Here is a 27,476-nt window from a genome sequence, read left to right as displayed (position 1 = left end):
GCGTGTGCTTTTATTGATTGAACATGGCCTTTCCTGGCTTAATACTGATATCTTGCTCCAAACCCGCCTTAGAATTTTCGGGGCTACGTAAAACGAACGTGTGTGACCCATGTCAGTTATTTCTGTAGTGTGGAACAGTGTTCTTTCAAACGTTTCAGCTTTTGTCCGGGCGGTTGGATCGAGTGACCTACATACATACCAGTGCTGGGCAGACATACTTAAACATGTATTCTGGAGTACAAATATCTAAATGCATGCGATCGGCGCCTAAAATGGAGATATTAAGGTATAATAAGTTTGACGTAACAAGATATTTTAGAGATACATTTGCAGGCACAAAAAAGTATTCCGGAATACAAATACAGAATACAGATATGGATAGTGAAATACTCTTTTTATTCCGCTGACTTCATGTTGTACATGACATGTTTGTACAGCGTTATTTATTTCAAAACGAATACATGGACAAAATTGAATCACTAATACAATTGAAATTTGAAGAGAATTGCACAACTTATCATCAACAAATTGCAGCGGCAGCGAGGACTTTACAATGAAGTTCTGCAGGAGCTCATGAAATTTATTTTGTTCTGTGTTGTTTTTAGTTGCACTGAATTAATTATCCAGCCTCAGGTGTGTCTGTAACTGCATTGAACAGTTACAGCAAAAAGCAGGCGGTATGCTTCCAACCAAACAAAAAAAAAACGCACGTCTTCTACGTCACGAAAATAAATGTAACAAGATGCTCATACTTGCCAGAGTGTCGCGATATATTCGAAACACAGTAAATGTATTTCACTTGTGAGATACAAGTAAATTTTTCAAATGTATTTCGATGCTGAAATACCGATACTCAAAAGTATCTCTGAGGCAGTATCGCGATAGCCCAATACGCCCAGCCCTGACATACATACATACATACATACATACATACATACATACATACATACATACATACATACATACATACATACATACATACATACATACATACATACATACATACATACATACATACATACATACATACATACATACATACATACATACATACATACATACATACATACATACATACATACATACATACATACATGCATACATGCATGCATACATACATACATACATACATACATACATACATACATACATACATACACACACATACATACATACATACATACATACATACATACAGGCAGACAGACAGACAGACCGACAGACACATACAAAAGGCATTTGAGAGTTTTGGTGGCTGATAGTCTTCTTTTATAGAGCCATAAATACAAAACACAAGTCCAGTTTATTAAAAAAAAATTTGTCTTCATCCCACCGTGCGAACTTGGATGTCCAGCAACGCTGTTGTAAACAACTACGAATGATGATGGAGGAGGGCACGAAACATTTCTCGTCGTCCCGCCGAGCCTGTCGCTTGCGCTCAGCTAGTGTCACTGGATAACGGTCAGAGAATCGGCAATTTTTTTCTCCCATTGTTTCCTGCCGCCGCCATGATCATTGGTCAGTTAGCGTTACGTGACATTTGTTTACACTGGCGCAGTGTATGGGTGCCGCCATTATTTATTTATGTGTTTTAATCGGTCAACTCTGGTAGGCTTTGCTTATCCTCCTTGTTGTGCTGCTGCGCGCGACTGACGTCGTTCCGCATGCGAATCAAAGATAACGCGTGTAACAGCATTTCAGCAGCAGAAGTGTGTTCAAAGATGCGGCAAGTGCTGGTTCCTGCGTACCTGACGCAGACGCTCGGTGTCTTGGGCCCGAGATGCTCTATTTAGTGACGCTAGTCCTGCATAGCCTCCAAAGCCTTCTGCAAACCTATTCTTTACGAGGAATACGCTGTTGGGGGGGGGGGGGGTCCCATTGCTCAAATGTGCCTTATCATCCATAATGCAGTATCGGTGCTTGTCTTGTGGTTTCATTAAAGGAATTCTGAGATTTTTGCTGTATGCCTGATTAGCCTGACGGATGCGCTCGGGGTCTTAGGTCTTGGAGCCTGGGCATTTTTGCCCGCGGCCATCGCTTTTGCCCACGGCGAGGAAACCGTTTAGGGTCGAGGTATACAGCTTTTTCTTAAAAGGCTTCTTTGTCCCGATAGCAGTGATACCACTTTTATTGCTAACTTCAAAGAAATAATCGAGCTATTACAGAAAATGTATCGAACAGCGGCGACTCCCTATCCACTTCCCAACAATTTTTCTACGACGTCACAAAATCTTTTTTGTTAGATTGCCGGCCTCGGACCTAAGCCACCGAAAATAAAACAGACTGGGCGATTGCAGAGGCGCATCTAATTCTGTTTTATCCCGTCACTGGAGTGCTAACGCGCAGTCAACACGCTGATAAAAATTCTTTTAGTCACTGTCGCCCTTATTTGTCGCTATGGCGGAAACTATGAAAGTTGATCAATATTTATTCTGTTTTTTTTTAGGTTAAAAAAGCGTTTTTCGCTGCTGGAATGGAGCTGAGTAAGCTGACAATGTCCACTTCTGTCAAATAGAACAATGTTGTAATTTGTCTTCATGGCCCCTTTGAGGGAGACGAAAGGCTGAGTAACGTTTCGCTTCAAATGAAATATTACGCATTCCGTATCTCTCTTAGCTTTTTTTTCACTGCCCAAGATGCCTTTATCGCCTAGAATTAAATAATTACGGCTGCCATGTCTCTGTGCCGTTTGTCTTCCTCTTTTTCGAGACAATTACGAGAACGTCACAAAGCGGCCACAGCGAACCGACACCGGTATTTCTCTATCGCCTCCATCTCCCTGAAAGCCTGTCCTCCTCCGCTTGCAATTTCGTCGCACATTCACGAAGGGTGTATTGGGTACCATCTTGGTGTGGCGGCGCACAGCAAAATTGACCGTCAAGCGTTTGCTCTTTTTTGGACGGAGAAAGAGGACGTCTGCGAGGCTTTCCTAGAAGGCCCAGCACATGGTACCACCTGGGAGAAGGTGTTGAAAATACGCGCACACTTAAATAAACAATTTCACAGTCGTCTCGTTTCTAGTCTATCGCGATAATAATATCCGGCTTTGCCATTTGATGCTTCATATATATATATATGGTAGTGGTTAGTAGGTGCGATATGCTCTCGCGTTCACCCACATGCAGGTATCTTTTGACCGAACAGACACATTTCATTGAAATCGAAACTGAACACAGCCTACCGCCTGATCTACGGCATTATGTTTTATAATTTGTGCTTGCTTTGGTTTGCGTTTTTTGAAAAGCGCGTGGCCATCAAAAGCTTATGACGATCAAAAGCTCACGTATAGATTTATTTTACATTTGCTCGTCCCTGCTACCTCCGTGTTTCGTTTCGAAAAACGCTTAGGCTAGATCCACTAATCCCGTTTCAGTACGTATTCGCGGTTTGAAATGTCACGAAGTGTAGCGGGGGAAAATGGATAGGGCGTCGATACCGGTTTTTGCGCTTTCATTATTTTCTCTTTATGAGCAACTACTGCTGCGGCGAATTCTATATTTGAATTCACAACACTATAATATACCGACATAGGCAAACTTGCTTTTACACTTAATGGCCTCTTTCGAAGAGGTGCAAAACGCCCACAGAATAAAAAAAAACAGTTCGGTGGTTTGCTTTTTCTCGCGTCATTCATAAAATCAGCTGTCTTTTGGTAGCCGGAGCCCCCGAAGGTGTTTTAACAACACATGAATACTTAACCGTATTTGACCGTGATTACAGCAGCAATCTTAACGTGAAATATTCTAGTTCCAGTATTCCGTGGAGCTGAAGTCCTAGAAAAAAACAGTGTGGCATAAATTCTCGACGATGATTGGCTAGTTAACAGCCCACGCGAACACACATTCCCTCATATCACGCCTCACAGATAACACGCTCGGGCGATTTTGTGGCGGAGAACCGAAGGCCACACGAGCAGCACTGGTCAGAATTTTCTCAGAAAAGTCCAACGGCACATATATATAGCACCGAGAACGTAGGCAAATATGTACCGCCCACAACACAACTGCCTAGCTATCTGACATAGTTCTTTGAGCTTGAACGACCTTTGTGCACTTTGGAATGCCTTTTTGGACCTCGAATAAATGGTAAGATCACCACGTGTAAGGATAAAATGTTTCCTTCGTACTTTTCTACTAAAGAAATACCCCCGCAGGTTAAATCTAAGCTTGGAACAGCTACTTCAACGCAAACTGCCACGATAAATTCGGAGGCATGCTTGTGCAAAAGGCAACGTGCATGCACTGCGGCTTCGCTTTGACAATGCCGAAAAACGAAATGGGCTCCACGTGTCAGGAAACTTAGTTATTCAATTACCGCGCAACACGACCCCCGGTGGTGGAATTTAGCTTTTTTATAAGCCGCATGTTCTCCACGTGCCACGGAAAATACGAGTGATACTGAGACGGATGACCGAACCTCCTCGCGAGTTCTAAGCCACTATTAAATGTCAGGGCTTCCACTGCGGAGAATTGCTATTTTGTTGTTTCTTGTTACTTTTAGTCAATATAGAGCGAAGTGATCACACCGGCTATTGCTCGGAATTGAATGTTAAGGTTGCGAAACGGCACGTGGCTTGGACTGCAAAGTCTTCAAAGGGTGTCAAAATTCACTGTTTCAGTCATACTCTTTCATTTCCCGGCAGCTTGATATTACTGAGTTGCTATTGCGCTACCGAAACTTCACTAAGTTGTGGCAATTTCCATGCAATTGCAGGAAAGAGAAGAGATTAGCATATACAACATCCATATGTTCACCGTTGTATTAAATATCTCTGCCTTTTTTTGCAACTGACAAACGCTTTTAGCCCACGCGAATTCCTGCGGAATAAAAAAATGATCAATAATCTGGCTTCTATTTACATTTTATTAAAATTTGCAGCGCTTCGAAGCAGTTTAATATGAAGGATGTATATTCGTACTTGGGCGTGTGCTTTTGATGTTCAAGGGCTGCCGGTGAGCCTTTTGAAAAGTTGAAAAGCCAGAAACAAACAAACAAAACAAAAACGCCACGGGGAATCATACCCAGGCCTCGTGCGTGTGTCGCTCAAAAGTGCATTTTCGACATCGACACCGCCAGAGTTCGCTAGTTTTTGGCCGTTTCAATGAACCATTAGATTGGTGGATACCGAAATAAAAAAAAAAGCAACATGAGCGATCCCAAAAGAAATCGGAGTCGGACGAGGGACGTTGGAAAGGCACTGGAGACATTTAAGTGATAGTCGGTAAGATGAAGTCTACTCTCGAAATATCACCGTTACTGACCCCGACGTAGGAGAAAAAAAATGCTTGGACTGCCCACACCTTCCACATATCGGCTACTCTTCGCAAAAAAAAAAAAAAAACGATTTGCTTTTGTCGTACCCTTTTTCCTCTGAGCCTTTGTCTCGGCAGACTCTCCACTTTCCTAGGTACAGTCCTTTCATTGTTCGGAGCTTGATTCCGACCAAGTCTTGTTTCCAGCCTTTCCTCTTCTCTGTGGCGTGCTCTTTCTTTCAAGCGAGTTGCGCGGCACAAGTACTTTTGCGAGTTCAGCTGCCGCCGTAAGTGTCAGTATGCCAGGTCGATCTTAAACCCAGTATGTATTTATCTTTGACAGTACGCGATAGAATTCTTCGAGACCGAAACACACTGGGTCACTTTGCTGTGCTCCCCAAACGTTTTGGCTTCTTTCAGCCCCTTTTGCATGTCGGCGGTCAGATTATCCGCAAACCCATAATAGGATTAATTGCTGCTACTTGGCTTCTTGAAAACGCCTCAGGAAAGCCTCCGCCGACAGTCATCCGCTTCCCATGTGGTCGTGCGAGCTATCGCGCCTGCAGCTTTCAATGGCAGCACAGTCGGGGAGTGCTGCGGAGTACGTTCCGTATAAAAAAATGATACCTATCCATTTTACTCGTCTCTCATCTTTCTCCTTGTAAAAAACGGGCCGCGTATCTGCTCCATTCGTTGCAAATATCGTCAAAGACGATAGTCTTTGTAGTCGTCTGCAATGGAAATGCCCCCCTTTGCTTTCCCGCTCACCTCTCATGCGGTTCCTGTTCTGTCCCGCTCACACCAAGGTAAACACAGTACAGGTTTGCTCAAGGCGATTTGAATTTACCGCGTTCCACTGCTACAGCCCAGGTTCCTCGATGCCAGCGCTACAGTACGGCGGAGACGCGCGTGAATCGAGTCGGCGACTTCAAGGTCTATAGAACCGCGTTGCCGCGCTCCACTTACGTTCCAAGCTCGACATGGAACCTAGCTAGTAGAACATTTTGTTGCTGTTGCCGCGTGATTTCTCATATACAGCCAGGAGGTGGCGCGGGCAACAGCAGGCGGCGGTTTTCTGCAGTAGATGTAGAATATCAATTGGTATCGAAAGACCACGCATCCATGAATTTTTAAATAAAGGAACACTGCAAATATCCCTTGCGTATTAATTTTTGGTCTTATATTTGCATAATGTCTTGTTCATTTTCAACAAAGTTAACAAGTATGAACATATAAACCGGGCTTAGACACTCACATTTGGCTGTGAGTATATAAGACTTGCCTTCTCTAGGGATCCACTCTGTTACCCTTAATGACCTCCCTAGAGAAGGCAAGCGGTCCAGGGGGCGGCAGAAAGTTAGATGGGCAGATGAGATCAAGAAGTTTGCGGGGATAAATTGGTCACAGTTGGCACAGTACCGAGGTAATTGGAGAATAATGCGAGAGGCCTTTGCCCTGCAGTGGGCGTAGATAGGCTGATGATGATGATGATGATATAAGACTATTGAGCAATATCAATTTTACTTTGGCCGGGTGGCTGAATCGAGCCACAGAGAGACAGACGGACGGACAGACAGACAGAGCAAAAGTTCTGGTTTAAGTAGCCCAAGAAAGACTATCGTCTTTAATAAACGTCTGCTTCGTAAGGAGCTCTGTCCCTTACATCGGCTCCGGCTAGTGCCCCGCTCGCCCTTGAAACCGGCGACAAATACCAGCTGACGCTACACCGTAAAACCCTCTCGGCGAGATGAACAGTGCGTTTTATTTTACTCACTGTGTGTTCAGTGGACCCCGCCTCTTAGAAGACGCGGGTTGCCTCGCCGTAATCTATTACGAGCGGCAACATTGTGTTCGTACTTTCAATTACGTTCCTAGAGGAACGGTGTTGATAATGGGGATGACGACTTCAACGACGACGATGGGGCATATTTTGACGTAAGAAAGACAAACTTTAGAAGGAAACCAAACAGACATATCATTTTTTTTTATAAAAACCACTTGCGAAAAGGTGAGATGGAATAAATTACCTGTAGCCCCAGAGAGCACATAGACGGGCCGGCCCGCCCAATGTTCACTGAAATTGTTGAGTGCCGTAAAAGGGCACCATGCTACCCCGAGTTGGTAAGCTATGTAGTTCGAACACACCACCAGGTCGACCCAGCTTGAAATAACAATGGCTTTAAGTAAACGCCATACTTGAGACAGTTTAACTTGAGAGTTCGTGGCAAAGCCAGCGTCGCCTTAACTGAAGACAATGCGTCCGGCTTATCGCGCACGGGGACAATGTTTTTTGTTTATTTTTTCGGATAAGTTTGCTCAGAGACCTAAATCCCTTAACAACCTCTTCAACTACAAAGTATACCAAGTTAACTACAATAATAACCCCCGTAACCTGGCAGCGAGTGTTTCTTCTAAATAGGTGCTTTATAATCAAAGCGCCAGACGGCGCTTCACGGCTGCAACGTCTGAGTAGCGCATGGGAACAAGCGTTGCACGGTAACGCCTGGCGCCAGACGGTTCATTATTTGCGATTGTCGCTTGCGCGGAGCCCATTACGGCACCAGGGGCAACGTTCTGGTAATAAGCTGCGGCTGAATCTTGTAAGGAAGCAGCTCCGTTCATGGCGAACACTCTCGTTTGCATACGAAGACTGGCTCTGCCAGCATTCTGGGAGCCGCGCACACGTGGTATAAAAGCGCGAGTGCATATATTCTACTCCCTCGGCGCTTCTTACCGATTTTCATCGTTCCTGATTGCGCCGGTAAGCCCTTCCGTTCATCCTTCCGTGTTCCTCTCTGTCAGAAGGCGAAGAACCAAATTAACGTCCGTGGCGCCGTCGCTCTGGAGTGGGCGTACGTGCGTGTGCCAGAAGAGAACAAAAATAAATACCAGCTGCAGCTGGAACTTTGTGAGAAATGGTGCTTTCGTAAGATAATTTAGCGCTAACTTTCACAGCACTCTAGAGAACCCGGAGTGAGGGAGGCGCTAAAGTAGAAGTTCCTTTGCACCCGGGAAAAAGTTTAATTTAGAACGCCCTTCTCCTCTAAGGCGCTGATCTTGGACGATTTCTGAAATCGTGAAAAAGTGCTAGCCTGGACTCGGTGCGAGTGAAACGCCTAACAGTGAAACGTTTCTCTGCTGTTTTGCTTCGGCGAAATGTGGCCGAGAAATTGGGACACCCGCTGCTCTGAAGGGCGAAATTTCTTAATCTGAGCCTTCGTATGCAAAGTACGAGTAAAATGCTGCAGTCTCTTCAAAGTTTTCCGAACTCCGCAATTAGCGGCGTACTGTTCATGTTCGAGGAGATATAACTCTTAGGGTAATGTAAAATGGTTCTTGCCGCTCGCAAACCACCGTGTCTACTATATGCAAAGCCTCTTTCAGCAAATTGAGACAGGCATTTTGCCGTTTTCCCTAGATCCGCACCGCCCCTCCCTCCACTCAGCACCAACTTTTGCCCAAGCGCGTTATCAACTGAAATAAAATCAAGACCTTTATTAGGACACGGATGACACGGTGGAGTGCGCGAAAAAAGGTGAGAGGGGGTTGAGAGGAGTTACATGCGACGGTTAACACCTGTGGAGCGGGTAAACTCCTACAGCGATAGCAGCCTCCGCCATGTATTGAAGAACTGCACCGGGTTGGTCCAGTCGGAAAGACGCCGAAGACCTGGCGGAACGTATTTGAGCCGTTGCATTTGTAGAGCCGGGCATTCCCACAGGATTTGATGCACCGTGGGTTTGGCCCCTGTGCAGCATAAGGCGCAGCTAACGGATGTTGCAGGCGGTAGATCCTGGTCAGCAGGCAGATGGTGGTTCGGTGAGTGCGGATCCCGCGCGTACCTTGTGAAAGAGAACTTTGCCGCTTACGTGGAAGTCCTGCCGGCAATGGAGCAGGTTTATGCGGTATCAGAGTCCGCAGTACCCGCGCTTGGATACTTCCTTGGCTGAGGCTTTGATCTATACTGGGTGGGGACTGCAATTTGAGAATGGGAAGGGGTAGCCGAGGTTGGAAAGGAGTGTACCCATGCTCGCTCGTCAACGCGTAAGCAGTCTCGTTACCAGTCCCGCCTTTGTGGCCTGGTACCCAGTCAACCCGCACATCTGTATTCCTGGTGTCCTTCAATTGACTACAGATGGCCTCGATTTCGGCACACGTAGTTCCCACATGTGGGGTCCAACCAAGCCGAGCCAAGGCCTCACGCTTGGCGTAAATATTGTAAACTTTACCGTGTTATCAGCGCTGTGGATAGAATCGATGTATTTTACAGCGAAGAGGATGGCTTCAAGACTGGTGCGACACCTTCTGGCGCGGTTGGGAACTGAACTGTGCGGGACTTTCGTGTAACGCCATCAATAAACCCCAGTGTTGCACGCAGTGTTCTTTCATTAAGCACTGCAGTAGTAAAGAATGCCCCTTCGTGACGATCGGCACGTGCGGCTGCGGCTGCGGCCTCTTGTTGGTGATATTCTGTGCTGCATGAGAGTGGCAGTGGATTTTGGCCTAGAACTGAGACGTCGTCCCACGGTGCAACAACGGGCCGTAGTTGCGTGGGAAGCCCATCGAGGTGAAGGGCAGCCAAATTATGCCCAAGGTGTACCACGCGGGTGGCTTCACCCCTTGTGTCGTATGCCTCGGTCCTCTTGATAATAGCTTCAAGTGAGGGCAGACGAACGTAACGATGAAGTTCCTCCACGCCTGTTCGCTTAGGTAGGCCGGTAACATTTCTGAGTCGTGCACGGTGGAGAACTTCCAGCTGTTGGAGTTGGACCTTTTCAAGGACGAAGCATTCTGCACCATAACAGGCCTTAGAGGTTAGAACAGCCTGTGTGATGGTGCGTAATACTTTCGTTGTCGCGCCTCCGAAGCGGCTTCCGATTTTCTGAATAATGTGAAGCTGTTTCTTCCAAAGAATTTTCCGCTGTCGGAGCCACTCGGTTGCTACTCCTTCATGCATCGGCACGCTAAGTATGCGTACCCATCTGTCGGCAGCCCGCTCGATTGGTTGCCCGTTCAACATTAAATGCATTTGTGCTTGCAGGCGGTCCAGGACCCCAATGACGAGGAATTTCGCGTTATCAGGTGATGACCTTATTCCGGTGGGCATCAGTGAACTATACTGGAGCGTTTATCAACGGTTTCAGCTCCTACATACGCGAACTCGGCCGAACAGACAAATAGGGCTTTCGTCCTAACGCGCCTACGTCATTTCATTTGTGACCAGTACAAGTGCGTGTCACGCGGTTGAAGACTTGTCAAGGGCGTGCTGCTGAGTGACTCTCTCAGTTGGTTTTGTCTACGGAGAGGGAAATGTTACGTGACTGGACAACGTGACAATTGTGGTTTCCGAGTACATGGAAAGGGCTGCATATTAGACAAATTGTCTGCGAGCATCCCGAAAGACGAAGGAAAAAAAGAGGCACCGTTGATGAACATCGCGCACCCACTTCACCCTAAAGAAATATCGCCCCCTGGGCCCTGTAAACAAACCCGGCTTTATCGCCTCAATGGTATGAGCATCCCCGTAAGAGTATATAATTAACAGAGTGTGGATGGGATGTAACCCCGTCACCGAGATTAACAGCAACAAAAAACTTCGGCAGTGGAGAACGTCTCAACAGTACTTCTAGCTAACTTCCAGCTAATGGCGTTACTCCTCTATTGGGCTAAGTACATAGAACCAGAAACCAGGCTTACGAAAAGAGGAGGTCTGTTATATAGACTATCCCACCACCACAACAATGGACTGTCGGGAAACCTCCAATTCCTCTGCGATAAGGCAGGGTGGCTGGTTCCTTGAAGGGACCATGCAGACAAAACACTAGTTTGATACATTCGAAACATTGTCTCGTTAGAATCATACTGACAGCAATTTTAACGTAGACTTTACTCAAATAAGCTATATAATTAGAAAAGAAGCGAATGGCCATGAGACCCACTAGCTCATTTCCAGCAACAGAACCTATGATGTCATATGCCTAGCTGTGCGATTGGCTGAGGCCGGCAAAAGCAAACGCAGATTAATTAGGCAGAGCTCATATGCTTGCCAAACGAGCTTTTTGCGCTTAAGTTTAGGGCACATTGTATTAAAGAAGCAAGAATTGCGTGGTGAACAGTTAAAGTTACAAACCAACACGTAAACGCCGAGGCAGTTAGTGCGGCACTTTTCCGGCTGACAGTGGCACCCATCGGACGCGTTGGACTTCTCTAAGACTCACCAACAGACATAAACGGCCCGGTCACCTAAATGACCATATTTGTCCAGCCATAACTTACGTTTCAGGAAACTATTACTATGAACCCTAATAAAAATACGGCAGATTTAGAATTCCGGCCAGAAGGAAAGTACAAACGCTCGCGCTTCAGCGGTATTGTAGCGTCATCTGGGAACTGGGCGATAAACAAGATGACCAAACGACCGTCTGTGAAATGGTAGCAGCCCTGGTCAGATGGCTGCCATTAGTTCTAACACCCTGCTCTGGACACGTCATTGTCGACGTCCCGGAAAGACGATTTAGCTGGATAATTAAAATTTCGGCTTAAAATGTTAATTTCTATCTAAACAAACCGTCTTTTGCTATAAAATACTAAATCTTTCAAATAAAGCAAACTTGTATTTTGAATGTGTGGCCTATTTGAGGCAAAGCAGCTGATCTCGTTAGAGTGTGTCTAAGGCCACACAACCCACGACGTTAGGACAAGCCAGTTGCCGGTAGGACGGGAAAGACTCATGATTGCCCTAGCGCAGGGGAGAGGCACAAGTTAGTTCCATTGATATTTCCTGACTTCCCAAAAGGTGCCTGGACAATATAGACGCTGCTATATTGTCACTGCTATGTGCCGTGTTTGGTTGCGGCGCTCGCTAGGGTCACACGAAGAGTTCTGGATAGTGATGTCAGACGCGATGTTGCAGCTGCTATCAAGGTAGGAAGTCCAGAGAGAGGGGAACGGGGTACGCTATTCACCACAGGCCATTTTTGCGTGTAGGCTGCCGACAAGACACTGTGGCTGAGCGAACGTTTATTGAGGTTGCGACGGCTGTGACATTGTAGCGTGAAGCATTGCAAAGGAGGATGCCACTACAGGCCGTGTGCCAAGCGAGTTCTGGCGCAATTTCGTTCATAATGATGATTGTGACGCAGACGAAGACGATGAGGATGGCGTCGCTACATGCGTGTAGAAGTTGTGTCTTGTATTACTGAACAGGTTCGGTGGAAGATGTTCCACGTCTAAGTGAACGGAGATTTAATGTTGGGCAGGTCACATAAAGCAAATGGCATGCAACCAGTGTACCGTCGGGTTACGGAGGAGCGCCAACTGCTGGAAAGGGAAATGTATAAGACAGAAGACCCGACGGTAGTACGAAATAGGAAGGCTCGATGGCAAACACTAATAAACCTGCGATAGAACTATATGAAAAAAATTAGTGCCCTGTAGTGTCCTGCGAAGCAGGGTGCAGCCGAAGGACTGCATAAAACAGAAGCCCTGTCTAGAGTTCCGTCCGACGGTATTATACTCACCCCACTAATCGACGTCCACCGGCGTATTGTAACAAAATTGGCGCTTCTGGCACTACATACCCCTAGATAACGTAAAGCTAGGCAACCTAACCTAAACATAACATAACATGACCTAACGCAGACAAATAAATTATTGAAAACACCAAAACTAACCTAAGCCATAAAAATTATAGCTCAATTTAAAGATGAGACAAAAACTGAGGCAAGAGTCGGTCCTGAACCCCCGCCCTTGGAATCAAGAAGCTAAGACTGGTTCTCTACACTACTACCCCAAACGATTTGGCCGGTGCTAGCGTAGTCTTAAATATTCGAATGTCGTCGGACGGCACTCTATCAATGCCTGCAGCGATCAGTTGGAGTGCCGTGGGACGACATTCTAGACCCTGCGCAAAAAAAAAAAAAATAAACGTTTGTTCGTAATTTGCGATTTTTTGTATTTCCTAGCAAATTACCTAATGAAACTCGGAGGGACCCCAGCGTTAGTCTGACAGACAAACATTGAGCTGTCTGTTACACTCCCGCATAACAGGCATCATATTATATGTGTAACACATTAACCCAACCCAACTGATAACTGAGGACACCGGACATTGGGAATTTGGCAGTATGACGTCCGCGTTTAAACTTCACGGCAGCGCAACGGACTGATCATCGCCGGCAACCAATTATGCGCGCGTGCTTAGAAGGGAAAGACTCCGCAAAAAAATGTCTCTCTGAAAGACCTTTCAGCTGAAGAAATAATATTTGCGCACTTCAGCGTTCCAAGCGGGCAAGTTGCCGTTCTTCGGGGAGGGATTTGCAGCTACTCGAAGAGCTGGAACGTAAGCAGGCAACCGCGGCAGCAGCGGCTTTTCGATGTTTTCGCGCCTATTCCTCCTTCTGTTCAGGCCGACGCTTCTACAATTTCAGCTCTTCCTACAAGCGAACAACAAGCGTCCGTCCCATAGCGAGCTAAACCTGGAAGGCCTAGAGGTTTATTCTAGTGTGGACAAATGTGACTGTTCTTTGCCGTCCCCCGTCGTAGGCACGTCACCATCTGTGTAACACACCAGCCCAGACCCAAACCTCTCGATTACAGACAGCTGACAGGGCACATTGAGCCATCAGACTTACACGTTTAGATCTCCAAACAGCACCACGGGCACGTCATCGGTACTGAAAAGAAGCGCCTCTGTGCATGAACGCTTTACTCCTTCCACTAACCCGTGCACGCATACACCGGCAAGTGGTGATGGGCGCACACTTAGGCGTGAAATACACCTGCGAAAATGTCGCTGGGACAGCCTTTCAAGGTGAAGTAGGATTACGGGCTCACGCCGGCGTTGCAACCGGACAAGTGGCTCTCCAACAGGGAGGTATTCGCACCTATGACTATGCGAGGGGAAATTTGAAGCGGCCACGGCGGCTGCGGCGGCTTTCGGTTGTTTTATGCAGAAATGCATTATAGTCGGGGGTTGTCGTGCGTCCCTTGGCCGGCGTGCGCAGCGCGTCTGATGATGATTCTGGCATGATGCTCCTAGGGATTGGGCAACCAAACAATTCATCACGAGATAGCTTCGCGTTCAACCACCATCGTCATCTTCCCGTAGGGGAACCGCTGAAGAAGAAGAAGGAGAAGAAGACAAAGCCGCTTTGCAGTTTGGGGATATCACTAACAGGGCCGGCTATACATTCGTTCGGGGCATCCGAAACGGGGTTTTGCCGCCGGGATGTATGCTCTGCTCTCCTGCGCTACATTGAAAATTCTAAACGATTCTCTTTATGATTGAGATTGGCCATCCTCGCTTTAATTTTCCAGTTTTTTTTCTTCTTCTCAAAACCAACTGATCTAAATTATCCTTCCTAGGCGTGTCGTGAATTGATAAGAGTACCATTCATTTTTACAATCCTCTGTTGTTTGGCCGATCCCCTGATTGGGTATGCGCCATTAATTATCAGGATCAACAACAACAACAACAAAGCTGCGAAGAGGAGGGCTGCGTGAGTTTTGGCTACCGTTATCCTCCTCGGCTGGCGCATCTTCCCGATCTGAACCCGGTCGAAGAGCGGCTCATCGCGCCTCGACTCCCCTTCATGAGCATCAGGCGGCTGACTCGAGGCAACGGGCAGTTTGGAATCAAGGGACAGGCGGTGAATGTGCCCATCGACGTATCGAAGGTTGTGCGGTCCCTTCTTCGCATGGTACCCGAGGACGTTGCGTTCGACGTTCACATCAAGCGGAGGCTGATGAGTCCGGCAACGTACAAGCGCGGGTTGGTGAAGCGCGGCAACATCCTGGCTTGGCTCAAGCACATGGAACACACCCCGCTGTATCGCGCCATCAACGTTCGGGTCGATTGGAGTCGGCTCGATCACTTCGATGACGGCGGCGAACGAGAGGAACTGCAGGAAGACGACGTCGATGATGCTGACGGTGAGTTCGAAACGATTCCCGACGACTTTGACGTGAACGATCCTCTGCAGTTGGCGGTTGCGTTCAACGCGGTCTCGAAGACGCTTCTCTATAACGAAGCGGAAATGACGGGTGTGGGAAAAGAAAAAAATAAATGGTTACACTCACACTCTCGCGTCTCTCTTCGCCATTAATCGCATCACACTCATCGGTGCACCCAATGCATTTCTGCATCCTCACAATCCCCCTCGGGGAGGTGCGGGTTTTTTTTTTTTACGTCCATTCGCGCTTATGTGTAATTCTTTGCAATCGTCTGATAACGGCGCTACCGCCGTTGTCAGCCGATTGCGGAATTTGTGAAAGAGGCATGAGTGTTGGCGAGGGGAATAACGGTGTGAGAGGGGGATCAGCGGTGGCGAGTAGTGGCCACGAAGCGGCGCCGAGTAATAAAAAATGGGGAAGGGGGGGGGGGGGTAGTAGACATATACTGCTTCATAGTAATATATGGAGGAGGCCTTTGTGCCACACTGCTAATAAATTGTGGTGGTGGTGGTACGCACGGTAAAATTTGAGCTGAAACCATGCACGCATCTTATTCTGTGACGAACGCTTTTGTAGCACCCCGATTGCATCCCATAAGCCAAATGCGAGGCACTATGCTAACGGTTTATGTAGCCAACAACATGCAGGACGTACGCAAGGGATGCAGCTGCTGCTTCTGAAGCTGCGGTAATTGGTCACGCACTCCGGTGCCTTGATTAAACAGTGAATCATATGGGGGCGCTTGAAGACCATCCAAAACTTCGAAATTGCATTTTGGAGGGAGCAGACGATGCCTCAGAAGGTGATGCATAATGTTGTAAGTTGCATTTTTATCAAAATAATTGGCATGCACAAATGATTCTAGTCAATTGCGCGTCCACAACGTGCTCTGAAACCTGCCCTCTGCCAGTTCCGGTACTTGCGAGAACAATGAACAGCCGTACTTCTGACTTTACATCATGACAACCACGCAGATTGTGTTTTTTTCCTTCCCCTAGCCGGTGTGTTGCGGCATTAGAACGCCGTAGTTGAATAGGTTCGATCAGAAGCGTCTGCGGAAAGCACCATTAAGAGAAGAAGCAGCGCGACCTGAAGGGTTAAAATGTTCTTGTCGCCGCGTGAAATGGCAAATACCTTCCTTCTCCGGTTTCTTCTACCTTCTGCACCTGCTGCGTCCTGCCGACTAGCAGTGTCCACGTAGTCGGAGGCTAGCTGTGCACGTGGTCGTGGCCCGGCCTAGAAGCGTTTTGTTTGACATGTGAACGTGGAACCGGCACGTGAGCAGCTGTGCCACGTTCATTCTATTTTCGGTTTATCGTTAAAGATCATAGACATTGTTGGGCTGTCTCAGCGCAACAAACTTGCTCCGTCTGTCCATGCCTGCGGGGCTTCCTGTGTATTTGTCTGTCTGTCACTCGATTGAGCCTGCGGCCAATGCGGAAGAATGCTTGAACATGGGTACATATTGGCAAGACGGTCCAAACAACCAAAACTTGTGGTAATGGGCGGCTCGTACATGTCAGTTACTCAGTGCGAATAAAATATGAGGCACCCTGGAGGCAAGATCTTAATAAAGAAACGAGACTGCAACTGTTCTTGTAGTTAGGAATGCACGTTGTATTGTTTTGCACTAAAAACTGTGCGTCCTGTCGCATAGAGGCGAGATGAGAGCCTACGAGCATAAAAGCTCTAAAACACCTCTTCCTACCATTTAGTTCACATAGTTTGCCAGAAACGGCCGCGGGAAATAGAGCAGCACCGACGCACCCCTGGTAGAAAAAGCCACGCGGCATGGAGGTTAGCGTGCTATCGACAACAGGTAAAACTGCGAATAATTTCCGTGTACCGCTTCTTCAACCTGCCGCAGCGGCTGCGTCTTGCCGGCTAGCATGGCCGCCAAGACGCCACGTTTATTAGGGCGCTTTTTGCTCTAATAAACAAATGTAGCGGGGAAATATTCGCCTTCACTTTTTTTGAAAACTGAGGAAGAGGCACGTGGCATTCCATCCGGCCATGACTTCTCAGCGGGCGGGAGCCCTATGCTTCGTCGTGGTCCTCCTGGTCATCACTGGCAGTCACAGGTTAGGCTCTGCCCTTCTGGACTCAGACATAATGACTTTATCTGTCAGCACACCACATACACTACCGCGACCTCACCGATCGATGTAGTCTGCAAAGAATGCGTCTTTCAAAATTTCCACCATGCGGTATTAAGATTGATTGTACTTTATCTTGCCTTCTCCGTAATACGCAACTTAGTGCTGTGGCGATGCTCTTACGCAAGCCGGCTTCAGCGCTTGGGTAAACCAACAAAAACCTGCTGCCGGTCTTCCCTCAGCGACTTTCCACGACCCGGCGTGTTTACAGTGCCGAACTATGCAACTGCTTGACAATAACCTTTCAGCGACCTCGAGGCCCCTCAAGCGCCTACCGGCCAGCGGCGGTGCTGACAATCCTTGCTGCGCCCCGCACTGCAAGCTTCGGCGGCGTGCCCGCGCATAGTTATCATGCCCTTTTCGTGGCATGACAATGATGCGCGTGCGTGCGTGCGTGCGTGTGTGTGTGTGTGTGTGTATGTGCGTGTGCGTGTGCGGGTGCGTCTGTGCGTCTGTGCGTCTGTGCGTCTGTGCATGTGCATGTGCATGTGCGTGTGCGCGTGTGCATGTGCGTGTGCGTGTGCGCGTGCGCGTGCGCGTGTGCACGTGCACGTGCGCGTGTGCGTGTGCGTCTGTGCATGTGCGTGTGCGTGCGTGTGCGTGTGTGCGTGTGTGTGCGTGCGTGTGCGTATCTGTGTGTGTGCGTGTGCGTGTGTGTGTGTGTGTGTGCGCGTGCGTGTGCGTGTGTGTGTGCATGTGTGTGTGTGCGTGCGTGTGTGTGTGCGTGTGCGTGTGCGTGGGCGTGTGTGTGTGTGTGTGTATGTGTGCGCGCGCGCGTGTGGGGGGGGGGGCACTACTATCAGTGCCATGAATTTTGTGATTGGTGCGTCCTGACGTCAGCCGAAAAGAAGGGTGAAGGGGAACGGACCCAACGCGCCTATTTAATCTCTCGCTCGCAGGAGCGCACTGCCCGTTCTCTGATAGCGAGATGTAAATACTTGTATATGAAGTTTTCTTCTCCTTCAACTTCGTCATCATGACTTCCCCGGCACGACACCAACCACGGTCCACTTCGACCACGCTACCCTGGCTCGCAACACTGCGTAGGCACAGAGTGCGTTTCTATGGCCGTGTGCCAGGCGCCAGGGCTCAGGCGGGCTGGCGCGTGTGTTCGATTTATCCGTGGTGGAACCAACTCCGGTTCGAATTAACGGGCTTCTTTATAACTATACTTCTGTGGAGACTTGGCGAACAAATCGTACACTTTGAACTATGCATAAATTTGAATCATTAAAGCTTGAATTCAAGAGCTTTCACTGAGTGTATATCTAATCTGGACCGTCCCAAACAACTGAAACTGCTCCCACGGCCGGCTCGTAAATGTCCGCAAAGTCGAAGGTATATTTATTTTCAAGCAAAATGTAAACGCATACCCAAGACTACCAGTGTTTTATTTAAGTAGCGATACACGTTGGACTTATTTTTATTATATAGCAAATCAGACAAAACTGGTCGTAAAATAAAAAAGTTCTCGAAGAGAGGCGAGATAAAAAAAAAAAAAGCCTATGCGCTCAAACGCTCCAACTCCATCCCCGTTCCCTTTCCCGTTTCGTTCATATAGTTCATCTTAGGCAGCTACATTGGCGTTGTTTTAGCTGCGGAATAGGTAATCGCATGGTTAACCTCAAGCAGGCCTCCTCGCATGTCTCTCATTTTAATGGTGTTCGTCCTCCTGTCATTTTTAAAGGTTTTAGCTACACAAACCTCTCAGGCCAATGTAAAACAATCTGAAGAAATTCAGAGAATTGTCTACTATTACTTAGCATTGTTATGCCGCCTGTCTAGAGTGTGAGTTCTTTATAGCCAAGTTTTTTTGGTATGTATAAATTCTTTCCGACAAATTATTTCCATTTGCGCTGTTATAGCCGCTACAGGTGTTACTTCAGCCAAATCGGCATTTTTTTTATGCAAACACGGTTCGTAATGTTGGACATTTTTTTTTAATTCTCGTCGATCAATTATTTTCATTTACGCAATTTTAACAAATAAAGGTGTTACTTCGTTCCAATCTGCATTTATGTGGAAATAGAGGGCGTAACACGGTCCTGGCTGCGGGGTTGGAGTAGGAGGGTGGGGTTTGTGGTCGTCAAACAATGCTTCGAATTCTTCAGCGAACCTAAGGACACATGCATTAGCATAGCGCCGCCACGTCGTTACAAAACGACGGCCCTTTTTAAATAGATTTAGGCCCCTGCAGTGTACATCCCGTTGTAGTGCTAGCAGGGCGAACAAAGAAAACAAAATTGAAAGCAACATCGAACAAGTTTCTTTGATTATGCGATCTGGACCCTGCCTGGGAAAAAAACTGCGCCGTAAAACCTGCGAAAAGTATCCCCTCCATGATTTTCCCCTCTTTCCCCGCAGTTTAGGCTTCACATGGTCGCTTTTATATTTAGCACAAATCCTAATTGCCAACAGAACAATAACTTGCATCTTTTAAGCGCCTAGTGGGAGCACAGAAGAATGGCTCGAGCAATTAGGGGTGAACTAGGGGGCCATACCAAATGCCAGGATGAGTTCTCGGAGGGAAAAAGAAAAAAAAAAAAAACAAGAACGATCACCGCGGTAGGAAACGCTGCACAATGCAAGCAAGGGGCATTGTAGGAACGGCCAATGGTTTTCAGTTGAGCTTGTATCCAGGAGTAAGCGTTTTCTCTATGCGCATTCCCAACGAACTGCCGCGCGGCAGTTAGGGGCGATGTCGAAAGGCAGTCGACCTATTAATGCAAGTACCGCTGCAGAACGAAGCGCGGAGGACGTCACTGGGCCTTACAGAATCACGAAGAAAGTTAGGAAAGAGGCGTAGAAACGAAATCAGAAGCAGCAGAAGATGGGCAGCCCATTTGGCAAGGGAGCATTAGTGCCAAACTGGGCGGTATCGGGATCTGCATAAAGACCCCTAAACAGCCGCTTGAAGGAAGTTCTACAGACGGCTCTTCCCCCGTCGCAAAGCGAGCGATCGAAGACAGCCACAGCCATTGCATAGCTTGCGTACAATTAAGTGCCGTGCAGCTTTGCTTCCTCGTGATTTGCTTCCGGAAATGGCCGCGCGACATCCCACTGATCCTGTAAATGCCGTTGGTAGAAAATATTCGCTAGGGTTTTAAAGACAACAGCGGCTTAGGCTTAGCAAGCTAGGCATGTTAACCGCTTTAAAGGTCAGTCGCGAGGATATCCGACCACTGCTTCTTTCAGGTTTGAACGTTAGTCCCTACACGTCCTTCACTGAGACTTAATTTAGAGTACGCGGCTCGCCATAAATACCACAAATTCCGACAGTTACGGCCTGCGTTGCGGTAATCTGGGACAATAAATATAATTCTGCGTTTAGAGCGTTCCCCATGGTCAGGATATTAGCTGCACCATGAAGCACAGTTGAAATACCCGGAATTTAAATCTCCAGAGAGAGAGAGAGAGAGAGAGAGAGAGAGAGAGAGAGAGAGAGAGAGAGAGAGAGAGAGAGAGAGAGAGAGAGAGAGAGATTCAATCACTAACATATAGCGTGCCCTTCGAAGAGGGTATTCCACCGCAACTGAACTGGTATTTACCGTCTACCAGGCGGCAACGGTGCTAGACGATGGTTGTCGGGTCGGCGCGCCTCGCGATACTGGCAACGAACACTCACCGGGCTGGAGGCGCTGAACACACTGTGCCGCGCTAAGAGAAGGTATTCCTTGTAATGGAATAGTAAAACTCTCGTAGCTTTTTTTCTATTCTTTGAAGCACTGAAACAGCTAAGCCATCGGTGAAAGTGAGCAGCACTGCTTGGCTAGCTATACGCAGTTGGTACGGCATGCGCATTCCTCTTCCCTTCTCTCGTCTTATATACACAGGATTGAAAAGGAATCATTTATTTTTTTATCTTTTACCGGCGGCCTGCAAAAAAAAAAGGATGAAACTGGCCTGAAATTAGCGACCTTCCAACAATGAAATCAGGACATACGACAAACGGTGCCATCCCATCCCGCTTCTACCTAGACCGAGAAACTGCATTAAGGGCGGAATGACATTCAATGATTTCATTCGCCGCAGGGACACGCCCGAAGAGCACACCCGCAGACACCAAATATTTGACCAGTATCCCGATAACGCTTGCTCCGCTGGAACGCAAAGGCAGCCCCTGTTGCGTAAGCCTAAAACCTAATCACACGTCCCTCGAAGACTGCAACACACATGCCCGGAATAACCGCACGTGGCACTGCGGGTATTAGGAAAGAAGGCAAACTGAGGGATATATAAACTAAACCAACTAAACTGAAGGTAAAACATGAGCGCACACGCACCGCTCCTTGAGCAAGCAAGAGCGTCGCTGTTATGGGCAAACAGTCTGAGGTTCACGCATGATGCGGTTTCGAGTGCAAAAAATATACAAGAAGGGCTAGCTCCCGGCTTATTTTCGACTGGTGCCTAGGACAACATAATCGTGGCAGCGGCGATACGATACCATTTGCAAGGGAACGCAAGCTTCGCAATAAGCCCTCGACGCAAAATTCAACGCAAATATAGCGGGAAGTGACAGCCTGCCAAAGCAGGCGGCACCTTTCAGTTCAGGGTTAAGACTTGAATTGAAAGAGTGAAGCAGGAGTCAGGTCATGTGAAAAAAAAACAAGAGAAGTGTTTCGGGGTTGCGGGTGCGTCGATAGCGGGTTGGGATTGAGTAGAGGGGAGCATGTAAAGAATTTAAAATGTCCTTCTAGATGCTCCGGATAGATACAAGGCTGTCATATCAGGCACGCTCAGGAAGAAGTAAGTTCTTTTGGGTTATCGCTAGGGTGGCTCCGAGTAGTTGGCCGCGCAGAGGCACGTGTTTATTGCGCAAGAAAAAGGTGCAACAGACAGGTGACATGTACTATGAGGTGACAGCTGCGGCGCTGGTAGGTGAACCGACTCAATTAAAAAAGAACATATTGGGGCTGGTAAGGGGTCATAAACAACGCACCGGTGAGCTGTATCGAGGGGTTAGAGCGACCTCGCCTTTTCCATATGTCTTCTTGCCTTAAACAAATCTGTGGTTATGCCTCCCTTGACTTCTCGCGTTATACTTAGTTTTTTATACTTAGTTTTTTTTTATAGCGCTCGAGTTTTTCTGCGAAATGTCACTACAAGCTTTTTTCATTCGGATGGGGGCTTGCCAAATATGCCTTGCAAGGCAATATTTTTTCTCTAAGTTTCTTCTCTTTGATGCAGTTGCACGCCAATACACCTCGCAGGAAAGCCAACTTTCTCTGACAATGATGATGAACGATCGTGCGTGAAGTGAAGAAAAAAACACTTCCCGTGTCAGGAATCGAACCTGTGTCCCTCCCGTTACGAAGCCGGTATCTATCGATTGCTCCAATTCGACATGGTCGAAGCGAACGCCAAGCAGCAGGTACCGATTCGCGCCGTGTACCCCAAACCCAAGCGTTGCGCCTACGGAGCGTACACCTCAGACTTGCGGTGGGTATTCTAGAAAAGTGGTGCGTACCTGGTGCGTAAAAAACTCACCGCGAGGACGCTTCGCGTTCAACCATCGTCGTCGTTAGGCGGAGGGGTGCATGATTTTTAAGTTCAGAACACTTTAGGCGCTCGCCTTGCCGTCGCAGCTCGCTGTAACGGTCGATGTCAAACGACTGCCGGAATCAGGCGGTGCCGCCAGTTGAACGGAACCAAAAACATTAAAAAGAGCGCAATGGGCGACGACTGTGCAACATAGTAGACTGGACGAGCGCTCGTCTAGTCTACTGTCTTTCTCTTTCCTTGTCCATTGCGCTCTTTTTAATTTTTTTGGAAACATGAACCAACTCACCCAACATAGCATTCTATTAACGGAAACAAGTAGAGCCCGGCGCTTTGTCGTAGGACGTACCGCAGAGGCTTCGAAAACCAAGCGGTTTAAAAAGTCATAACCGTTCGAAACTCGTGAAACTCTGGCGCTTGTCATACATCTCGCCGTTGTTTAGCGCAAAAAAAAAAAATCTACAGGTACATTTGACGCAAGATATATGTAATTAACCAGCAGCACCCGCGTTGATTTAGTTCGGAACTCTCGTTCGGTTGTTTTTTAAGTGCAATGCACTTCTTAAGCGACCGTGAACCTGCGTCCACCGGCGATGTCCGCATCACATACCCACGTGGGGGATTGGCCAGGAATCTCCTCGTCTTCCTTGGCAACGGGGGGAGATGGGCGCGCGCTGCCTGGCCGCTGACATGGCACATACCCACGTGGGGGATTGGCCAGGAATTGGGCGTGAGAAGGGCTAATGCACCCGCGTAAAGGAGTACTGACACAAAATTTCAAAGCTGAGATCCGCTCTAGCAATCAAGTACAACGACAACACAAATAGGTGTCTGTGAATAAATGCATCTTTCTTTCTTTGTAGTTGTGTGTGTGTGTGTGATCTCTCTTTCGCGAACATTACCGAACCGCGCAAATTCAACTCGTGCATTCGCACTTTCACATTCTTCCCCTCGGGGAAATGCGGGGAATTTTTACGACAGTAAACGAAACAAAGTGGCAGTGCAACGCGGCACGTGCGGGAGGAAAAACAAGCACAAAAAGAAGAACCCCCGCTGGAGCAGTTTCAGGCAGGGGTCGCGCGAGCACTACGGTGGCGGGAAATTTGAATTGCTTCGGTAGTAGCAGTGAGCAGATAACGGCGCTACAGCCCATTATGGGAAATCACTTTCTCGGCACTTCCGTCAGCTTTCACGTTGAGTGGAACGGCCTGAGTAGTTCTTATCTGCCGCATTTTTGTTTAATAAACAAACTAAACTAAACTAGCAACTACCCTCATCCCACATTTCGCATTAAGCACGTTCATTTGAATTCCCTATTGTGCCAATTGTGATTACGAGGCAAGAAGAAAATAAAGTTAGCTTAAAATTCAAAGTTGCCTACCTGCGCGTTCACTGCGACCTTATCTATAAAGTGCTTATACAAGGTGTTTTAGGGAAGATTTTAAGTAATTCTAAAAAAATAGGATTTCGGAGGTAAAATAAAGGCCTTCCTTCTAAATATTTCTACTGACGGTCATAAAAAAACTCTTTTTTGCTTTGTATTTCGTAGTTTCTACAGCGTCAGTAGAAAAAGGTTTATTACTTGTCACACATTGTATTGGTTCTGTGACGTGGTGTGAAAGACGGCGTTCCAGGAAAGACAACGACGTGACGAGTGCAAGATTTAATTAGTCAACTGATATCAGCTGACAAAGATGAACATTGACAATAATTAGTCCGAATGTTTGGTTTCTGCAGTCCGGGTTGCTTTAACTAAGCCTTTGCTAATAAAGAATGCAAAAACGTTGCGCCGCTTGCAAATAAATTTTAGAGCTAATTTAAATTCGGAATGCTAGACAAAATACGGGAACTGTTGGCTTCGCTGACCGCCGTTGTTGCAAATATGAACGGTCTACGTTGAATCCAGTCTGTAAAACTCGACGCCGAATAAATTCTTCGGGGCTTCGCCAAACTATGCTCCGCCGATGAAAATAATTGTTTCGCTGCGCTATTCGAGATAGGATTGCGAAAGAAGACTTACTTGATGGTCAAATGGTATAAAATGGGCTTCGAGGCAGAGTGATAACTAAACACGTTGGTTGGAATGTGCATATATCACGTGTATAATGTGACGTTACTGTCAGTGTCTCTACTCTCTAGGTAGCAAACCACCCAGGACGTTTCGGGTGCAAACGGCCGAGAAAGTCTGTTTGATCAAAAGAGTAAGGTCGGACAACGATGGGTCAGTCGCCGTCGCACTGGCATCAGTGCGACGGGGGCTGGTTTGGCTTTGCCTCGGATGGTGACTATTGACTTAGCGTGCATTTATGTCTAGACACCAAAAGGGCTGAATACGCCATGGGTATACCGGTGGCTGCGTCTTTGAGAGTAATGGGCTGGAGAATATCGAATATTTTGTCCAAAGAATATCGGACGTGATGCCAACATTTGACCTGGGTCGATGAAAAGCACCTTTGAGGCTGCTCATAGTAATGCTGCCACAGAGCACCAGACTTGCAGGTTCCTTTATTCCGAAGGTGTAATGTTTATACTTCGTTTGTCCAGTCCGCAAGGGTTCTATGAATATCTGTAGAGAGGGCTGTGTTCAGAGTAGGTCCAGTGTAAACTAATGATGAATTCCAGTATATCTCCTAACCGCTTGCCGCATGACCTTTTCGGCATCGATGAGCCCAGCGGAAGATATGTGCGAAGGCACAAACAGCCAGTGTTGTGCAAATAATATGAGCAGCAGTTATGCATTAGCAATTTATATCTACTGGATATGAACGAAATTTTGGTTGTACTGCGCGAGGGATTAAGGCAGAACGCAAATCAGATTCTACTTTTATAGATTCTTTGAGAAATGACATCAGCATCCATTTTTATGCCGCGACAAGATATTTCTTCCCTTGAATGCCCCGCGCGCATCCTGTAGGGTAATCCAGGACGACCTGTTTACGTTCCTCAATACGGGTCACCCTGACGACAAAAGTGAGTAAAAAAGACTTTCGCGCTTGAATAAGCGAACGTTTGAAGCTACACACAACATTGGCATCTAGAAATCAAAATATTTTCTACAGTATCCTTCATAAAACTGCACGTTCGGCCAATTAGCTGACGTCATCAACTGTTGGAATAAGATAAGGCACATTGAAAGAAAAGAAAAGCACATTGTCGGATGAAGCGGGCTTAGAGCCTACAATACCCATGTGCACTTCAAGATTAGAAATTTTCTAACAGGTGCGCTAAGTAAAAATAATATTTTTTTTTACGCATGCAGATCTCGGCTTGTGCAAACAATCCACACAACAAAATTAAAAAGGCGCCACACAGGCCCTTTGTCTAAAACACATTGCACAACAATCCTTGAGAGTACTTGGAAGCTATCGTGCAACGTTAAACTGTAAATTCAACTCCACTCAGATGTAAGTGAGCGGTTTCTTAAGCGTGGCACCCAAATTTATTGCTCGCACGGCGTCTCCGTTAAACATGCGCGTAAAAGTACACTGTCAGGTAATTAGAATAAAGCACCGCAATTTTTTTCACTACTTGCGAAAGCCCGTTTACTTTACGTGTCCCCCTTGAGCCAGACAGGAAGATGAGGCTGTAAATATCACGATACAGACCCAGAAGTGCCCGCTGTGGAAAGAAGTCGCTCTCTTCGCTTTACGCGCTTTACTAACGGAACGTCGTACGCCATCGTCCAACGATTGCAACGTGGTACTAACACTCTTATTTTTTAGTTCCGCGGATAATATGCGACCTAACGTCTGGTTTTTTGCACGTGCGGCTTATAAAGATAGCACCAAGAGTCGTATACTCACGAGGATAATGACGCTAGAACGTAGGGGACGATCCTTTTGGCGAAATCTGCAGGTAGAGAGAGGAAGATGTACATATTTAATACAGGCAAAGTGGTAGCAGCGTGTTGAGAAACTCCGGAATGCTGCCTTTATGTGGCGCGTAAAATTCAACAACAGCATGTTAGCTACAAAAACAGGTAACAGAATGTTATATGCGTTAAGACCGATTTACGGCTTATCATTTGAAGATAAAAAGACAGAGAAAAACATTACAGAAACCCTTCCATCGTCCCGTATAAAATGTTCCTCGTATGTATATTCCTTATGGTGGTTCTGTACTACTTGTGCGTGGCAAACTGCCTGGTGGCGTCACACTGTGATTGCAACACCATGCAAGCTATGTACCATTAAGGCCACATAGAGGCGTTGAATACCTGTTTACTGTCTGCACTTACTTTTATAACTTTTATACCAAGGGCAATAGAATGCCTGCATTATTTTAACGGTGTGAAGAAAACAATGAATACGTGCGAGTGTCCTTCTCCACCTTATCCCGCGGATTTTCGAGCGGATGTAGATACTTTCAAGCCGCACTTCTCACCTCGAAAATTGATGCGGCTACGTAAATCATTAAATGAGGTGCAACGGACAACTCGAACCCCTCCCCCCCCCCCCCCCCCCAAACCTGGGAACGTACATTTTCGATGAATTTGGTGAATTGCTTAGACCACTGGGATACTTTGCCCTGACATCTTTCTGTGCGTGGAAGAAAGTATGGAAGTCCTCAGGCTCAATTAGTAAACTCTGCTTAAAAAATAAAGACGCCAACTCAG

The 27,476-nt window shown here is 47.1% G+C and overlaps 1 long non-coding RNA gene across 1 annotated transcript in view; it reads right to left on the bottom strand.

Moving 5' to 3' along the window:
- LOC144180414 (uncharacterized) overlaps positions 1 to 26,713 on the bottom strand; it is a 185,567-nt gene extending 158,854 nt beyond the window's left edge. The window contains exon 1 of the long non-coding RNA XR_013324408.1: positions 26,665 to 26,713. This is a non-coding gene — a long non-coding RNA (uncharacterized LOC144180414). The remainder of the gene's footprint in view (positions 1 to 26,664) is intronic.
- Positions 26,714 to 27,476: the final 763 nt, after the last annotated feature.

The sequence above is a fragment of the Haemaphysalis longicornis genome, unplaced genomic scaffold (assembly GCF_048455015.1).
Source record: "Haemaphysalis longicornis isolate Haplotype H1 unplaced genomic scaffold, Haemaphysalis longicornis Haplotype H1 scaffold_4, whole genome shotgun sequence".
Taxonomy (NCBI): Eukaryota; Metazoa; Arthropoda; class Arachnida; order Ixodida; family Ixodidae; genus Haemaphysalis; species Haemaphysalis longicornis.
Note: the sequence above shows the minus strand (reverse complement) of the source record. Positions and strands in the feature narration are given on the sequence as shown.